A 16313-nucleotide genomic window follows, 5' to 3' on the forward strand; every position below is an offset into this window, starting at 1 on the left:
AACTATGTCAACGTAAGAAAATACCTACTGAGAGGACCACAGCGAAAGAACCTTTTTCTTTGTTAAATATATCAACGTAAGAAAATAGTGGTGAAGTCTGTTAAAATTTCATTAAATTTTTGAAGGAGTTTGGAGAGTTTGATGCGAGAAGTCTACCTTCTTAATTTAATTTAGCTTGATTTAAAAATTCTATGACTTTTTTTTTTCTTTTCACTTTAGCGGCAACAGTTAGTTTAGCCTAACCTACTCCTACTCCTAAGACAGGGGGAACTTACTTTTTAAGGGAAGCGACTCTAGGGAGTGGGCCAATGGAGTCGGGGGAATCAGACGGGAACTTAACCACCATCTGACCAGACGGGTGCACCACTCACCCGCATGAATTTAGAACACTCCTCATATTGAGACACATTGATGGGAGGCAAGGTTTGAACCCTTGACCTCCCACCCCACTATATACAGTAGTGGCCAACTCCTCTATATGGTTTAAAAATTCTATGACATTCAATTGAAGCTTTTTACATGTTCTGTTGAAGGAGAAAATTAGTCTTAGTATAACACTTTGATACTTAATATCTCTTTTATTTCTAGCAATCATGAGAAAAAAAACTTCGTCACCCGGTATCACAAAAAGTAATACGCATAATGTGCAATGTACATGCGCTTATACTAGCTACTCTAAGTACCGGTAAAAAAAAGAATACTTTGAAAAAGTAATAAGTACAATGGGCAAAATCAAGTAAAATCTTTTTGGAATTAATTTAGTAAGAACTTATGCATGAATTCCTGCTATACGCTTGTCATATTGAATAAAGCTAATTTTTTTCCCTCATAATCTTCTAATGTTAAATAGAGTCAAAATCAAGTAAAATCTCCTTATGTCCAAAAATGTTTTTTGATTTTCATTTAAAAAAGATAACCAATACGAAAGGATATTTCTTTTTGCCTTGGAGAATTGGTCAAAGTGGTAAGGTGGAAGTGAGAAAATGTGACCTGCATCGGTTGGGGTTGATTTGTGAGTAATTAGTGCACACGTCAAGAGATTAGAATGTTGATATCATGGAGATATATATGAACATTATCGATGACGGCTATACTCCATAATGCTACTCGAAATTTTGATGCACGAGAAGTTGGTGGATCAAGTAAAATGAAAAAATAGTTAAGTTATTGAAACTTTTATCCAAAATGGTTTCTCAAGTTGAGTTTTATCCAATTGAGCTTGGGTGATAAAATATTTATAATATTCGGTGTAAATTCATACAATTTTAGTATAATTGTAAAATTTTGCTTTAGCTTAATTGTATGAGTTTGCAAATTTCAATTATCCTAAAATTATGTTAGTTTATAACACATATTGTAAGAATTAGATCAAATTGGAGAACCCGTAGATCCACTTTTAACAGTCTTCTTTACCTCTCTGTCTCTTTCCCTCGTACTTTTGGGAGAATTAGGTACGTAATTAATTAATCCAGATGATGTAACATGAATTTGGTTATGTATGGCACGTTGCTTCTTGTAAGAAAAGTACTCATTTATATACTTCCATTTTATTGAACATGATTCACTATCTCATGAATCACTGATATACTACATAGTTACATTCCACTCTCGTGGGAACTGAAACACAAACTAAAAGGGGCATATATTTTACCCATTATTTAGTACTCGTTTAGCCTGATATTGGCTGTCTAGAGCACAACACCAATCATGGAATTAATATTTAGCCCAAGGCCACTCACAATATAGTGAACTTCCATCCTCAAAGTAAAGAGTGCAGCCGTCGTCGACGCAACAATTGCTGCAGTTTGTGTAGGTCTTAGTTCCATTACAGATCTTGTACTCCGTCAGTAGGCAAATCAGTGGGCACGGCCTGATAGGCCCGGGCCTGACAGCCATGACTTCCACATTTGCTCCCAGAAGAATCATTCCTGTTTTCAGTACCAAAATCATTTTATATCGTGTGCAAACCAAATCCCGTATAGGGTTTTGAAAAATGCTCGAAACTTATTTTTTATATATATATACACATATGGGATGAATTGTTCTCTTTTTATTTTTAAAAATTGCCCCAACAGGTTTAACTCGTACACAAAAGAATAAAATTGTACATACCACAAAACAGAATAGCCATTGCACCAATCTTGCTGATTGCCATGATTCCTTGTCTTCCAAAAGTTTGCCTTTGGTTTGAAATCGCTTGGGCTTATACCTGTGTTCTTATATAGACGAGAAGAGTAAAGAGTGAATTCAGATTTATTTAGCCCGCCCACCTGCCCTCCTGCCACTGGGTGCAATTATTCTGCTCATTGTGCTTCCACGTAATCGTGGGACCAGTCCATCCTAAATTATTGTGCTTTTGGATCCGTCCAAAATTATCGAGTATGTTTGGATAGGAAATTATTTGAAATAAATATATTAAAAAATATTGTCATACTTTTTATAATATGATGTTTATAAAATAAAAAAATAGTTAGAAAGATAAAAAAAGTACTTGAGAAATATGTTTATGATGCAATCATATAAATTTTTACAAATAAAATGATATCCAAACAAACCCAATCCTCCTTCGAATTTTGGGACCAGTCCATTCTAAATTAGGGAAAATATCAGGAACCTCCTCTGATCTTTCTCTTAATATCATCTATCACTCTTAAGATATTAAAAATATCACTTGCCTCTTTTACTTTTATTATTTGGTGAAAGCCCTAAACTGCCCTTTTGCTCATTTTGCTAAATAAAAATACTCATAAGCCACTTTGTTTAGGCCAAGAAAAATCATCTCCTGAAAAATAATTTCTTATAGTACCACCATATCACAAAACTATAGTCCATAAAAATATAAATTTGGAAAACAAAAAGATGTTATTAGAAATATATTAACACCAATTTAACTCTATAAGCTCAAAATCGATTTCTTATGAACTTATATATTTTTTTTCCAACTTCTTCTCAACTCATGGTCCAATCCTTTAAATTGTACTAATCATTACAAAAATCAGCTCGAAATAAACAAAGAAGTCAAACCCCATTCTATCATAATCACAAGAGGTAAAAGATAAATAAAATTCAATTTATTATAATTTAAAAATAAAAAATTGCATAGTCATCCCAAAAAAATGAGTGAGAGAGGATGTTGGAGAAATGAGAAAGAGAAAAATGTGACTTTTGTTTCTTTTTGTTTCTATTTTTTTAGCTCTTTATTTGATATGTAAATTATGTATCAAGCGAGGGCTAATAAAGTTTTTTTGTAATTATTATGAGAAGTACGTGTTATTTTTAAAACCTTAACGGTACTAAATGATATTAGGAGAAACCTCCAGAGTGGTTTCTGATATAATCCCCCAAAATTATCTAAATTATTGTGCTTCGACAGAAATTGGGACCAGTCCTTCGTCAATTATTGGAAGCCAGTACTTCCTGTGCATTCCATGTTTTTTTTTTAATAAATGTAGCAATATTATTGATTCGAACCAAAATTTACAATAGTAGCAGAAATTACGCAAACCCAAACCCTATCACATCCTGAACTTCCTAATTGAAGGCACTCCTAGTTTATCTAGCCGGATTGCACCACGAGCCATCTGTGGAATCAGTCGGATGTGGTCATAAACCCTAACCTTATGCTCAGGGTGAGCTACTCCCACATTAGATGGAATATCAGCAACATTGTTCGCCTTCCTGTAACAATGAATTATCCGCGGGGATTCACCCAGCAACTGCCAAATCTGCCCCATCTCCCGCCGGACATGCCAAGGACACTGAAACTGCTTCCGCAGAATCCCCACCAAGACCAAGGAGTCTAGCTGGATGCCCACATTACCAAACCCCTTCTGACCACACTCGCGAAGCCCAATCAACAGGGCCATAGTCTCTGCCCGTAAACTAGAGGTAACCCCCAGAAAGGCTGAGAAAGCAAATAGAGGGCTTCCTGACGAATCCCGTAGGACACCACCACCACCGCCCAGACCCGGGTTACCTTTTGAGCACCTATCCATATTCAGCATTAGCCTCCTGACCTCTGTAACTGCCCAACGTATCAATTGGAAGCCAAACGTGCGCGCTGGGTGAGAGGACCATTCATACAACTGAAGAAACGTATTAACCCCAACATTGCCCTTAAACTGAATCTCCACCAGCATCTTCACCTCTTTGAATATGGCCCGAACAATATCTGCCGACTGCAAGGGTTTATCTTCAAAAACGGCTCTATTCCTAGCCTTCCAGATATGCCAGCAGATGAGACTAGGAAGGATTTTGAACAAGAAGTGCCTCCTTTCCGATCGCTGCTCCACAAACCACCATGCCACCATCCGAGCTTGCAGTAAGGATCCTGTACTAGCCACGCCACACACACCCCCAAAATATCCCCAGATTTCCATGGCAATCTGTCCCGTTGCAAACACATGCTCAATAGATTCGCAAGATGGGCTCCGACAACAAAGACACTTCGACGGCATTTGAAAACCTAGCTGGCAGAGGGCATCCACTACTGGCAACCTCCCCCTCAATAAGCGTAACATGAAGAAAGATACCTTCAACGGTATCCGATGATGCCAGACGTGTGATAGAACCGCAAAAGTGTTGCAGGCTTGACGAACCACCCCAAAAGCCGATGCTAGCGTGAATTTCCCAGATGTTGATGGCATCCACACAGGCTCAGCTGCGCGACCACCTTCAGGTATGGGATGTTGTAAGATTAAGGGGATGATCCCTGGTGGTAAGGCCCGCGATAGCAACTGGGCATCCCGTGTTCCATTTGTGATAAAGTCCCCAAAGGAGAGATCGGGGATGACTGTCGAGCTGAGAGATAAAGCACCACTGCCTACCCAATTGTCGTACCAAAAGTGACAGGCGCCCCCATTAATATGCCATAACATTGATAGCTCCACCTGCTGACTAACATACCACATTCGTCTCCAAGTAGCCGTAGCAGATACTCTGAGAGGCACTTGACAAGGATGCTGCTCCCTACAGTACTTAGCTTGCATATAAGACGCCCAAAGTGAAGCTCCAGTCCGAAACCCCCACCATAACTTACATGAAAAGGCTCTGTAGACATCCCGAAGTCTTCGAAAACCTACCCCACCCTCCTCCACGGGGTAGCATAGCTGAGACCATCGTATCCAGTGGAACTTTGATTTTTCCGCCATTGAGCCCCATAGAAAATTTGCACAAACCTTTTCTATCATCGAGAAGACCGAGCAAGGTACCACTGCTGCCGAAAGCAAGTGAACAGGAACAGACGCAAGGACATGTTTGATAAGTATCAACTTTCCACCTGGAGAGAGAAGCCTCGACTTCCACGACAACACCCTTCCTATGATAGCTTGGCTGACTGCCCCAAAATACGACGATCTACACCGACCTAAGTATAGGGGAAATCCCAAGTAACGAATTGGAAATGAATTCCTGGCAAACTGCGTGATCCGCTCAATCACTCTGCGTCGAGACGGAGGCAACGACGGATGCACCAAATACCTACTCTTTTGAGCATTAACCAGTTGTCCTGAGGATTGATGGTACAACTCCAACACCCGCATAACACGTTTCAGAGACCTTGACGAACCGTTTGCAAAGACGATTACATCATCAGCAAAGGCCAAGTGAGTGATGGGAGGGCACCCGTGTGGAACCCGAAACCCACAAATCCGGATTGATGCACAAGACTATTCAGACCCCGTGAGAGCACCTCAACTCCTATGACAAATAATGCTGGGGATAGAGGGTCCCCCTGCCGAAGCCCCCTAGCCGATTTAAAAAATCCATGCGAGGCCCCATTGACAATGACTGAGAACCACACATTAGATAGCAACCTCCAAACCCTGTCTATGAATTGCTCTCCAAAACCAACCCGCCGTAATACGCTCACAATATGAGTTCATGACACCCTATCGTATGCCTTAGACATGTCTAATTTTAACGCAACATTACCCCCTCTCGAGGCCTTGCCAATACCCGACAGCACCTCCTGGGCCAGCAAGTAATTCTCCATGATATTCCTACCCTTAACAAAGCCTGACTGCTGGGGGGAGATAATCTTCGGTAAAATGGCAGACAGCCTATCAGCCAAAAGTCTAGATAGCACCTTATTAAAAAAATTACAAAGACTAATCGGCCTAAACATCAAAAAATCCTGGGGATTTGCCACTTTAGGGATAAGCACAATGGAAGTGGAGGTAATAAACTTAGGCAACTCAGTCCCACAGAAGAAACTCAGCACCGCATTATAAATATCTTGAGCAATGACATCCCAAGCGAACGTGAAGAACTTACCCGTGAATCCGTCCGGCCCCGCAGCACACTCCCCATCCATTGCAAAAACCACTCGTCTAACCTCTGCCATGGATGGGACTTCCTCCAAAGCCTGTGCATTCCATGTTTTACTAGAATTCCCATGCAAAATTAGTCACGTTTTTGCATGCCTGTCAATGTCATTTATGATGCAGCTATGTTTGATATACAGAAGACGTACAACTTTTTTCAAAACACACAGGCCCACCAATTGTTTCTATTCAAATGTTTCTATTAAATGCACAGGGCAATGTTGAAGTAGATTGAAATGCATATAAGGCATCCTTAACCTTCTTTGATCAATGTATTTGGTTTCAACCTAATCTGTTGATAGTTTTGTAGTCATGCAAAATTGGCATCTTCCAAGGAGAGAATACCTACTTTAGATTTTTTTTGGAACTTGAGGTCACAAGGTCAATTTTGAAGTGGGAAATGCAATCTTTGTCCCCTATTTTTATTCCATCCACCAAAATGATGGCAAATTTTTCACCAGAAAGAAATCTAGTACCTCCTAATTATTCTGATATCCACCAATAAAATTATTTCACTTTCTAATGGAACGAAACACTTGAAATTCACAGGAAATTTTCTAGACGTGCCTAATTATCACCATTGTATTGAACACAACATTTAGATGGTTCTTTTGGTAACCAAATTGCTTGATCAAATGCTAATTAACTTTTTGGATGGATACTAGATTCTTTAACTAAACAATGAGAGAGTCCACAAATATATTAATGTGTTTAAATTTGTCAACGGGGTTCTTTTCTTCTTTTTGCTTGAATAAAATCTTATCCTTCATTTTCCTCTTAATATTTTTACTTTGAATAGTCAGGATATGGATGTACCAAACTCAAGAAAATAGTTGTGAAACCTGTTGAAATTTCATTAAATTTTTTGAGGAGTTTGTTTGGAGAGTTTGATGAGAGTAGTTTAACTTCTTAATTTTAATTTATTTGATATTAAAATTCTATGACTTTCAATAAGATTGAGAATTAATTAAAGTTTGTAAAATTTTTTTTATATGTTTCATTGAAGGAGAAAATTAGTCTTAGTATAACACTTTAATGCTTAATATCTCTTTTTTTTTTAGTATTCATGAGAAAAAAAAACTGTGACTAAGTATGACAAAAAGTAATATGCATAATGTACAATGTACATTCTCTTATGCTAGCTGCTCTAAGTAGTGGACAAAAGGAGCATACTTTTAAAAAGTAGTACGAACAATGCGCAACACACATTATCTTGGTTTTTTTTAACTAAGTACATTTTTGGAATTAATTTAGTAAGAAGTTATGCATGAATTCGTCATATTGAATAACGCTAATTTTCTTCCTCATATTCTTCTAATGTTAATTTAGAGTCAAAATCAAGTAAATCTTCCGTGGAGCTGAAAATGTTTTTTGATTTTTGATTTTAAAAAAATATCCAGTATGAAAGGACACTTCTTTTTGTCTTGGAGAATTGGTCAAATTGGTCAGGTGGAAGTGAGAAAATGTGAACTGCATCGGTTGGGTTGATTTTGAGTAATTAATGCCCAGGTCAAGAGATTAGAATGCTGATCTCATGATGGTATATATGAACATTATCCATGACAGCTATACTCTAACGTCTCCATAATGCTTTTCTGGATAATACTGAACAAATGATGCACAAGAAGTTGGTGGATCAAGTAAAATGAAAGAATCGTTAAGTTCTTGAAACTATTATCCAAAATGGGTTTCTCGAGTTGAGTTGATAATATTAGTTGTAAATTTACTCAAATTTATTTGTATGAGTTTGACAAATTTCAATGTTAGTTTACAGCATATATTATAAGAATTACATTAATTGGACTCTTTCTCTCTCCCTCGTATATTTGGGAGAATTACATACAATTTTTTGAGATATAATTAATCATTCCAGATAAAGTATCACGAATTTGATTATGTATAGCACCCTCGCTTCTTGTAAGAAAAGTACTCATTTTTATACTTCCATTTTATTGCACCCTCGCGGAAACCGAAATACATACTAAAAAGGGCATATATTATACCCATTATTTAGTACTCGTTTAGAGTACTCTATCTTGTAAACTCCTTTACCAAATCCCAATTTTTCCTTAGGCGGCCAAGTACAATACTCTTCAGTTCCATCAGCAAAGTGAAGAGTACTGCCCTCGGAGAAGCAGCAGTTGGTGCAGTTTGCCTCGATCTTTACTCCATCACATATCACGTACTCGACAAATATGCAATAGAGTGGGCAAATCTGGTCAGGCCCAGGCCTGACGGCCGTGACCTCCACATTTGCTCCGAGAAGGATCATCCCTGTTTTCATTTCCAAAATCATTTTAAATCATGTGAAAATCAATTGAGAGATGGGATGAATAGGTTTCAATATATATATATATATATATATATATAGATGGGATGAATAGTTCTCTTTTTATTTTTTGAAACTGCCCCAACAGGTTTAACTCGCATACCAAAGAATAAAATTGTACAGTCCTTCCAATGCCTGTCATTTATGATAGCCAGCCATTATTCGGCCTCCGGAGGTCTGAGGTTGTTTAGCCATCAAACATCATAATTTCACAGCGATGTTTGATGGACAGAAGACATGCGACTTTTTTAAAAACACATAGGCCCACCATTTGTTTCGTTTCAAATGTTCGTAGAAACATCATCGTAATGTTGAAATTTCCTTCTTCACTGTTTTTGGTTGGTAAAATGTATCTGTTGACAGTCTAATCTAATAGATCATAAAATATGTATGCAGTAGGATCTAATACAGAAGAACTGCTCTAAGTATCCTTTTGTAAACTATGAATGACTTGCCTTTTGTTAGACTGTGTATTAGATAGAACAGCACTAAAACTTCTGTCTAAACTGATATATGGCTTGGCTTTTCTTGATTATGTCTGTAGCTATCAGTTTACTTTTTGTTTCTTTATCTATCAATAGATTGGCTTTAGTTGAACTGTGTATAGGAGGATTAACACTGAAATTCTGTCAAAATACATATGTGCGGCTTGTTATTCTTACAAACTCAATTGAAGACTGCATATGCATCACCATTTGGTGGGCGCGCACAGCCAGTCCCTGCAAGTAGTGATTCAAATTGGGACGCGGGGCACGCACTGAGAACCGTTCAAAACAGTATAATACTTTTAAACAAGTTGTAATTGCTTCTTCACTACTTATACATACTTACAACAGGAGTGTGATATTTTATTGCTGTTCATATGTATTTCATACGTAATAATTGTGTGTCTTGTTATAAAATTTTACTAGGAATTCACATAAAGTTACAAAGTGTTACATCATTCCTATCTGAGCGTGGAGTCCCTCAATTTGACACTAACATCATCGTACCCCACAAATGTGATTATTCTTACATTGTTTCATAGAATTTTGGGACCAGTCCATCCTAATTAAATCATTGTGCTTCCTTATCCATCCTAAATTATTGTGCTTCAACATAATTTTGGGACCAGTACTTCGTAAATTACCTGAACAAAAAGTCCTTTGTAATTATTGGACTGGCACGAGTCCCTCAAATTGACACCAACGCCACCTTACCCCACGAATGTGACTATTCTTACCTGGTTTCATAGAATTTTGGGGCCAGACCATCCTAAATATTGTACTTCCAAAGAATTTTAAATCACTCATCTTGATTTTAAATTTTTTAAGTTTACACCATAAAAATGGACTATTTTTATTCACAAAAACAATTCAATGGTAACTTTGGTCAATGCGGCCTGCAAATATTTTTTTCAAGGGAAATCTTTTTTTTTTTTTATAGTTCCGATATTTATAAGGGAAAATTTGCTATATAATTGGCGAAAGATTTGATATTCAAGGATGGAGTAAAATTTTGTCCAAAGTCATAAGTAGGGAGTTTGGATTCTTTTAATGGGAATTAAGCTAAAATGATAGATTTGCCCGTAGATAGTTTTGCATGAATTTAGGACCTCAATTGGCCACGTTATGTCCGTAGACATTTTTGTAATGTTTTACATGAATTTTGGACCTCTATCTTTTGCGCATAAAGGTATTCACCGGAGGAACTGGCCTCTCATCCAACGAAAATATACTCCATTTTGACCAATGCAACTGTGTTAGGATAGGAGATTATTTGGAACAATTTTTTTAAAAAAAATAGTGTAGCATTTTTCAATGAAAATATATTCCATTTTGGCCAATGCGACTGTGTTCGGATAAAAGATTATTTGGGATAATTTTTTTAAAAAAATAATACAGCACGTTTTTGGTGTGATGCCATTGAGATAAAAATATGATTAAAAATATATTTATGATGCAAGCAGATAAATTTGTATAAATAATTTGCTATCCAAACTAATTTGTTGTGAGGACCCGAGTTAGATATGTATCCATGTCAACATTAATCAAGCAATCAATACATAAAAACTGAACCATCATGTTGTACTATATTAAACACGTACGGAGACAGCATTAATTTCTTTTTTTTTTTTTGAGGGTAGGTGATAGCATTAATTTCTTGCTTGCATGCTTTGCTAGATTTTAAATGATTCTTTCATATTGTTGATTATATACCACACACACACACACACACACACACACACACACACACACACACACATATATATGGTATGGACAAGGGTACCTCTTGAAAGGACTACAGTGAAAGAGCCTTTTTCTTTGTTAAATATATCAACTTTTACGAATTTCCGTTGATGGTTTTAATCTTGCATGTGAATTTCTATACAAAAAAGTAGTATATGTAGTAGCACTTTCGGTTTGAGCATTCAGCACATGGGGTGCACCAAACTCTATAAAATAGTTGTCAAGTATTTTAAAATTCCGTTAAATTTTTGGGGGAGTTTGATATTTTATATTTTGGAGGAGTTTGACATACTACAAGAAAATTGGTCATCAGTGACAACTTTTCTCTGTGACGAAAAAAAGTTGTCACAAAAGGGGATCCTTTATTGACGACTTTCTAACTCGTCACAAACCTCCAATGGGAGCCAACTCATTTGTAACGACTTAGAAAAGTCGTCACTAGTAAATTCCCGCTAAGATTTAGCAAGAGCGTGAGAGTGTTTAGAACACACAATAGTGACGACATTAAGAATATCATCACTATTGCTTGGCCTATTTACGGACGACTTTTTGTTGTCGTCACTGATCACCAAAAAAAAAAGTTATTAGTGACAACATTTTGTAGTGATGACAATAAGTCGTCACAAAAGGAGCTTCTTTAGTCGCGACACTTAAAGTTGTCACAATTGCATCAAAGCAGCTAAATATTTAGTGACGATCCGATATTTTCGTCACAAACTACACTGCAAGAAATATGGTCATTAGTGACAACATTTTCTAGTGACGACAAAAGTCATCACAAAACGTGGTTGTTTAGTGACGACAAGGATAGTTATCATAATTGCTCAAAGCGACTAAATCTTCAGTGATGACCTTGAAAAACGTTGTCACTAAAATGATCTATATAGTAACAACTTGTAATATCGTCACTGTCACTCTACCGATTCGGATTTAGTGACAAGAATTAATCGTCACTGTTTAAAGTACTTGTTTCTAAGTCACTTTCATTAATTCTACTGTGCCATCCTAACTTTTGCGATTTAGCCCCAAATGTTGTAAAACATTCCATTCATTCCATTATGATACCTTAACTTTTACAATTTAGCCCCATATGTAGTACACCGATTTCTTTAATTCTATTATTACTCCCTAACTTTTGTAATTTAGCCCCATATGTAATTCACCAATTTCATTAATTCTACTATGGCACTCTAACTTTTGCAATTTAACCCCCATATGTAATACACCAATTTTATTATTTCTATTATGGCACCCTAGTTTTTACAATTTAGCCCGTATTTTTTTATTAGGAAATTGCGAATGGTATCTTGATAAACTATGCATAAATATTTTATAATTTTCTCAAACTTAAGTAATAATTTGTTATAAACTCTAAAGATATATCTTTCATTACAATAGTTATAAGGCAGCCAGGTCTTTTTATCAATGGAATAAGAAATTTATGCCAGATTTATCCTTTGTACTACATGCCAAGTAGTATTAGCAAAGGAATAACAAAGTACTACAAAGTAATTAACAAAATAGCCTTCAGGAAGTGTAGTTTATGGGCAAATGAGCATTATCTATTCAAAGTACCAACTTTTTATGGGCATTTTACTCTCAAACATATAATTTATGATAAATTTATAAATGTTTGTAAGTAAAATTCAAAAAGTGTTACACTGATTTCTTACAAAACGAAAACTGGCAGGTTATCTTTTCAACATAAATTAAATTTTTTTAAAAAAAGAAACGACCCATAAAGTACCAACTCTTTGTGGGTTTCCTCCATTACATGAACAAATATTTTGCTCTTTATGGGCATTTCACTCTGAATCATTTAATTTATGTTAAATACATAAATGTTTGTAAGTAAAATTCAAAAAGTGTTGCACTAATATTTTTATGAAAGGGAAACTGGTAGGTTTTATATTTAATATAAATTAAATATGTGAAAGCAAAAAAAAAAAGAAATTACCCATAAATCTATGTCTTGCAAATCTATACTAGTAAAATAGTTTCAAACAAAATTAAACATTAAAATAAACTGTAATTTATACACATTAAAATATCTGTAATTTATACACATTTTGCAACTATTACTTTGTGTTTTCTCTGTAATGAATTTTTTAACTATTGAGAACTTAAGTTTTGTCTTGCAAATCTATACTAGTACAATAGTTTTAAACAAAATTAAACATTAAAATAAATGTTTGAAAAAGAACAAAAGTACATTTATCACTTGCAGTAATGTAACAAAATTTTCTCAACCATTATCAATATTTTCACAAAAGTATTAAAAACTAGCAATTGACAATATTAAAAACTAGCAATTTAATTAGTAACGACTTTTCTTGTCATTATAATCTTGAATAAATTAGTGATAACATTATGTCATCACTAAATTTTCTTTGATTTTGACTTAACAATAATGTCTTATTAATAGCATTTGATTATTTTTAATGAAAGTCTGTTATAACCATAGAATTTGACTTTCGTTATTTTCAATTATGATGTACTTTAGTGCTGCAATTATAAAAAATTGCAAGGCTAAAATATTTGCAAATTATAAAAGTATATTTTCACTTATATGTAATTAACAAATTTTGCCACTTATATTGATGAAAATTTGTGTTTTTGTACTAAAAAATAAAGAATAATACTATAGCAATAAAATCTATGCTTCAAACCAAATTAAAAATAAAAAAAGCATGATGATTGGTCTCAAATGTTGGGAAAATGATTATTTTTATTGAAACTATGTTATAACCATATAATTTGAGTTTAATTATTTTCAATTACAAGATGTTCTTTAGTGCTGCAATTATAAGAAATTAGTATAAAATATTAGCAAATTATAAAAGTACATTTTCAATTATATGAAATTAACAATTTTTGCCACCTATGTTGATGAAAATTTTTATTTTTTGCTAAAAAATAAAGAATAATACTATAGCATTAAAATCTATGGTTCAAACCATATTACAAATCTAGAAAAAAACATGATTTTTGGTATCAAATGGAGGGAAAATGAGTGAAGTCAAAATTTTGATCAAATCATAGTGAAAGTGCCGCGAAACAAAAACAATATCCAAAGCAAAGCAAAGACCGAAGCAGCGGAACACATTCTGAAAACAAAAGCAACGGAACACTTGGTCTGACTTAAAGCAACGGAACACTTGAGCAACACAAACTTTCACCGAGCTGAAGTAAACAAGCTTCTGCACTGAGCACAAAACAGAGCTTCCGCATGGCCTGATACTTTCACCCACACAACAAATCCGTTCTCTGGCTTCTCACTAGCATCACCATGGCTGTCCAGCATTAAAGTACAAGGTTTTCATTGGAAAGGTTCATTTTTCTCTCTCCTATACATTTTCCCCAATTTTTCCAAATCCCTAATATGTAAGATCCTTTTTGTTATCGCTACTGAGTCGCCTGGATTAAGCTGTGTAGCTACTTGTTTTAGCTTCAATATTTCGGGTTATCTGACCACAGGTTAGGGTAGTTTAGGATGGTCCGAGGAGCCGGTGCTCCTTATTTTCTGGAATGCATTAAAGAGGGAGGAGACAGAATTGTTGAAAATTGGAATGGAAGCCTATGTTGGGCATTCCGAGAGAAGGGATCGAGTTTTGTTTAAATAACTGGCCAATTAGGTGAGTAGTTCAAGGTTATTTCATTGACAGCACAATTAATTTTTGTAGGCTTACCCAGTAAGCGAAGTTTTGAGCTTCCATGGTTTTGGTTTGCTGTCGTTGGAAATACTCATATATTAAATTTTTGTGGCCCTATTGCTAATTACGTAATACATGTCTTGGTTGAGAGTTAGGTGTAACCGTGACCAAAATCTTTTTCGTTTTCTTGCGTATATATCCCCTTATCCGATAAGGTTGCCATGAAAGGGGACAGAAATTGAGGGAATGGACGAAGGAATCATTTATGTCCACTGCCCAGTTCTTGTGAATTAGCAGCAACCAAGACTCTAGTCTCAGTGGGTCTATTTTGTCTAATATTTTCAGTTGCATTGCAATAAATTCTGGTATTGTTTTTTTAAAAAGAAAATTCTGGTTTTTGTATATAGGGATCGAAGGGTTAAATTAACACCCTATATCTGAAATCTGCACTTTTGATGGCTTAATAAGTAGCATAGTTATATTGATTATGTACAGCATTAATCCTCCAAAGTGGAGCATAAGCTATGGATTTAGTTGACAAATTGATAAAGTCAAATCGGTCATATTTTATTCAAGTATAATTCTCAGAAGTATGCATGTTAAACAGTGTATATATTTATTCTTTTCCCAAAAATACCAGTTAGGATGATCAAGAAAAAAAATGAACCAGCAATCTAATTTTTGTTCTTTTCTAAAAATCACTGAAGAAATAGATAAGCTAACAATCTAATTTTTCTACAATAAGTTTAACGTTTTGCTTTTGAATAAATGGTCCTCGTTTGATTACTCTAACATTTAAGTGGCACTAGACTATTAAACCACTCTATGGAGATATTAGATATACATATTCTACAATATTTTTAATCCAGGCTGTCCTACATATTATCACATCACTAAATGACTTTCTGATCTTAGCCGGTGATCACAATTTCATTTAGCTATGGTTTGTTTTTCAATTTACTTGACCGACCTCAGGTAGGACATTAGAAACTGTGATGAGTCAATTTCAGGCTAATTGTAAAGCGCATAGCCATCAGTGGAAGCTTTAAGGACTTTCACTAACCTGAAATTGGATGTTCTCATATTTAGTTCAAAGTCACGTATTCCTTAAAAGATATGAGCAATTTGAAAACCTGTCTTTCTTGTTAGTAAATTGATTATGCTCAAAGTCCCCTTTTTCCTCAAGATACTCCAGATTCTAAGTTTGTTAAAAGGAGATGCTAAATTTATCTTTAATGGATGTTAAAGAGGCTGGTGGAGAAGGTCTATGCCTTGTATTCAAGTCCTTACATTAGTGGCTTACCATATAATTGGGGATATTCTTGATAAACAGGGTTGGTAACAAAAGCACTGGACGTTTTTTCCCAGTTGCATTTCAGACCAGATATAAGGAAGTTCTTGTAAAGGCACATACTACTGCATCTGGAGCGGTGCTAAGATTGCAAACAACTCCTGTTCTTGGTAGGAAAAGGAAACCAATTGAGTGGTCTGAGTTTCAAGTACTGTTCCTTCTTACCATTATTCAGGCTTGAAATTTATATTTGTGCTTTACTCTTCTATTATTTTTGCGTTGGGCATCTTCCCTTTACAAATATATGATGCCTGATCCTATGTTTTTTGAACATGTAGTGTGCTGTTAGCTAGCAAAATCAGCCTATGAAATTGATTATTCATGTTATGGCTTTATCTTTTGTTTGCCAAACTTTTGCATGTATACTGTGGCTGCAGATTCTATTTAGTTTGTTGCCTTACTAATGCATTTGTACTTGAGATGGTTGAT

General features: G+C 35.3%; 1 long non-coding RNA gene across 1 annotated transcript; it reads right to left on the reverse strand.

The window, feature by feature from the left end:
- Positions 1-1510: 1510 nt before the first annotated feature.
- Positions 1511-2378, reverse strand: LOC140013702 (uncharacterized). Its single transcript, XR_011820545.1, has 2 exons — positions 2113-2378; positions 1511-1928 (listed from the first exon to the last, which is right to left on the reverse strand). It is a non-coding gene; the product is annotated as an uncharacterized lncRNA (long non-coding RNA).
- Positions 2379-16313: the final 13935 nt, after the last annotated feature.

This window comes from Coffea arabica, chromosome 8c (assembly GCF_036785885.1).
Source record: "Coffea arabica cultivar ET-39 chromosome 8c, Coffea Arabica ET-39 HiFi, whole genome shotgun sequence".
Classification (NCBI taxonomy): Eukaryota; Viridiplantae; Streptophyta; class Magnoliopsida; order Gentianales; family Rubiaceae; genus Coffea; species Coffea arabica.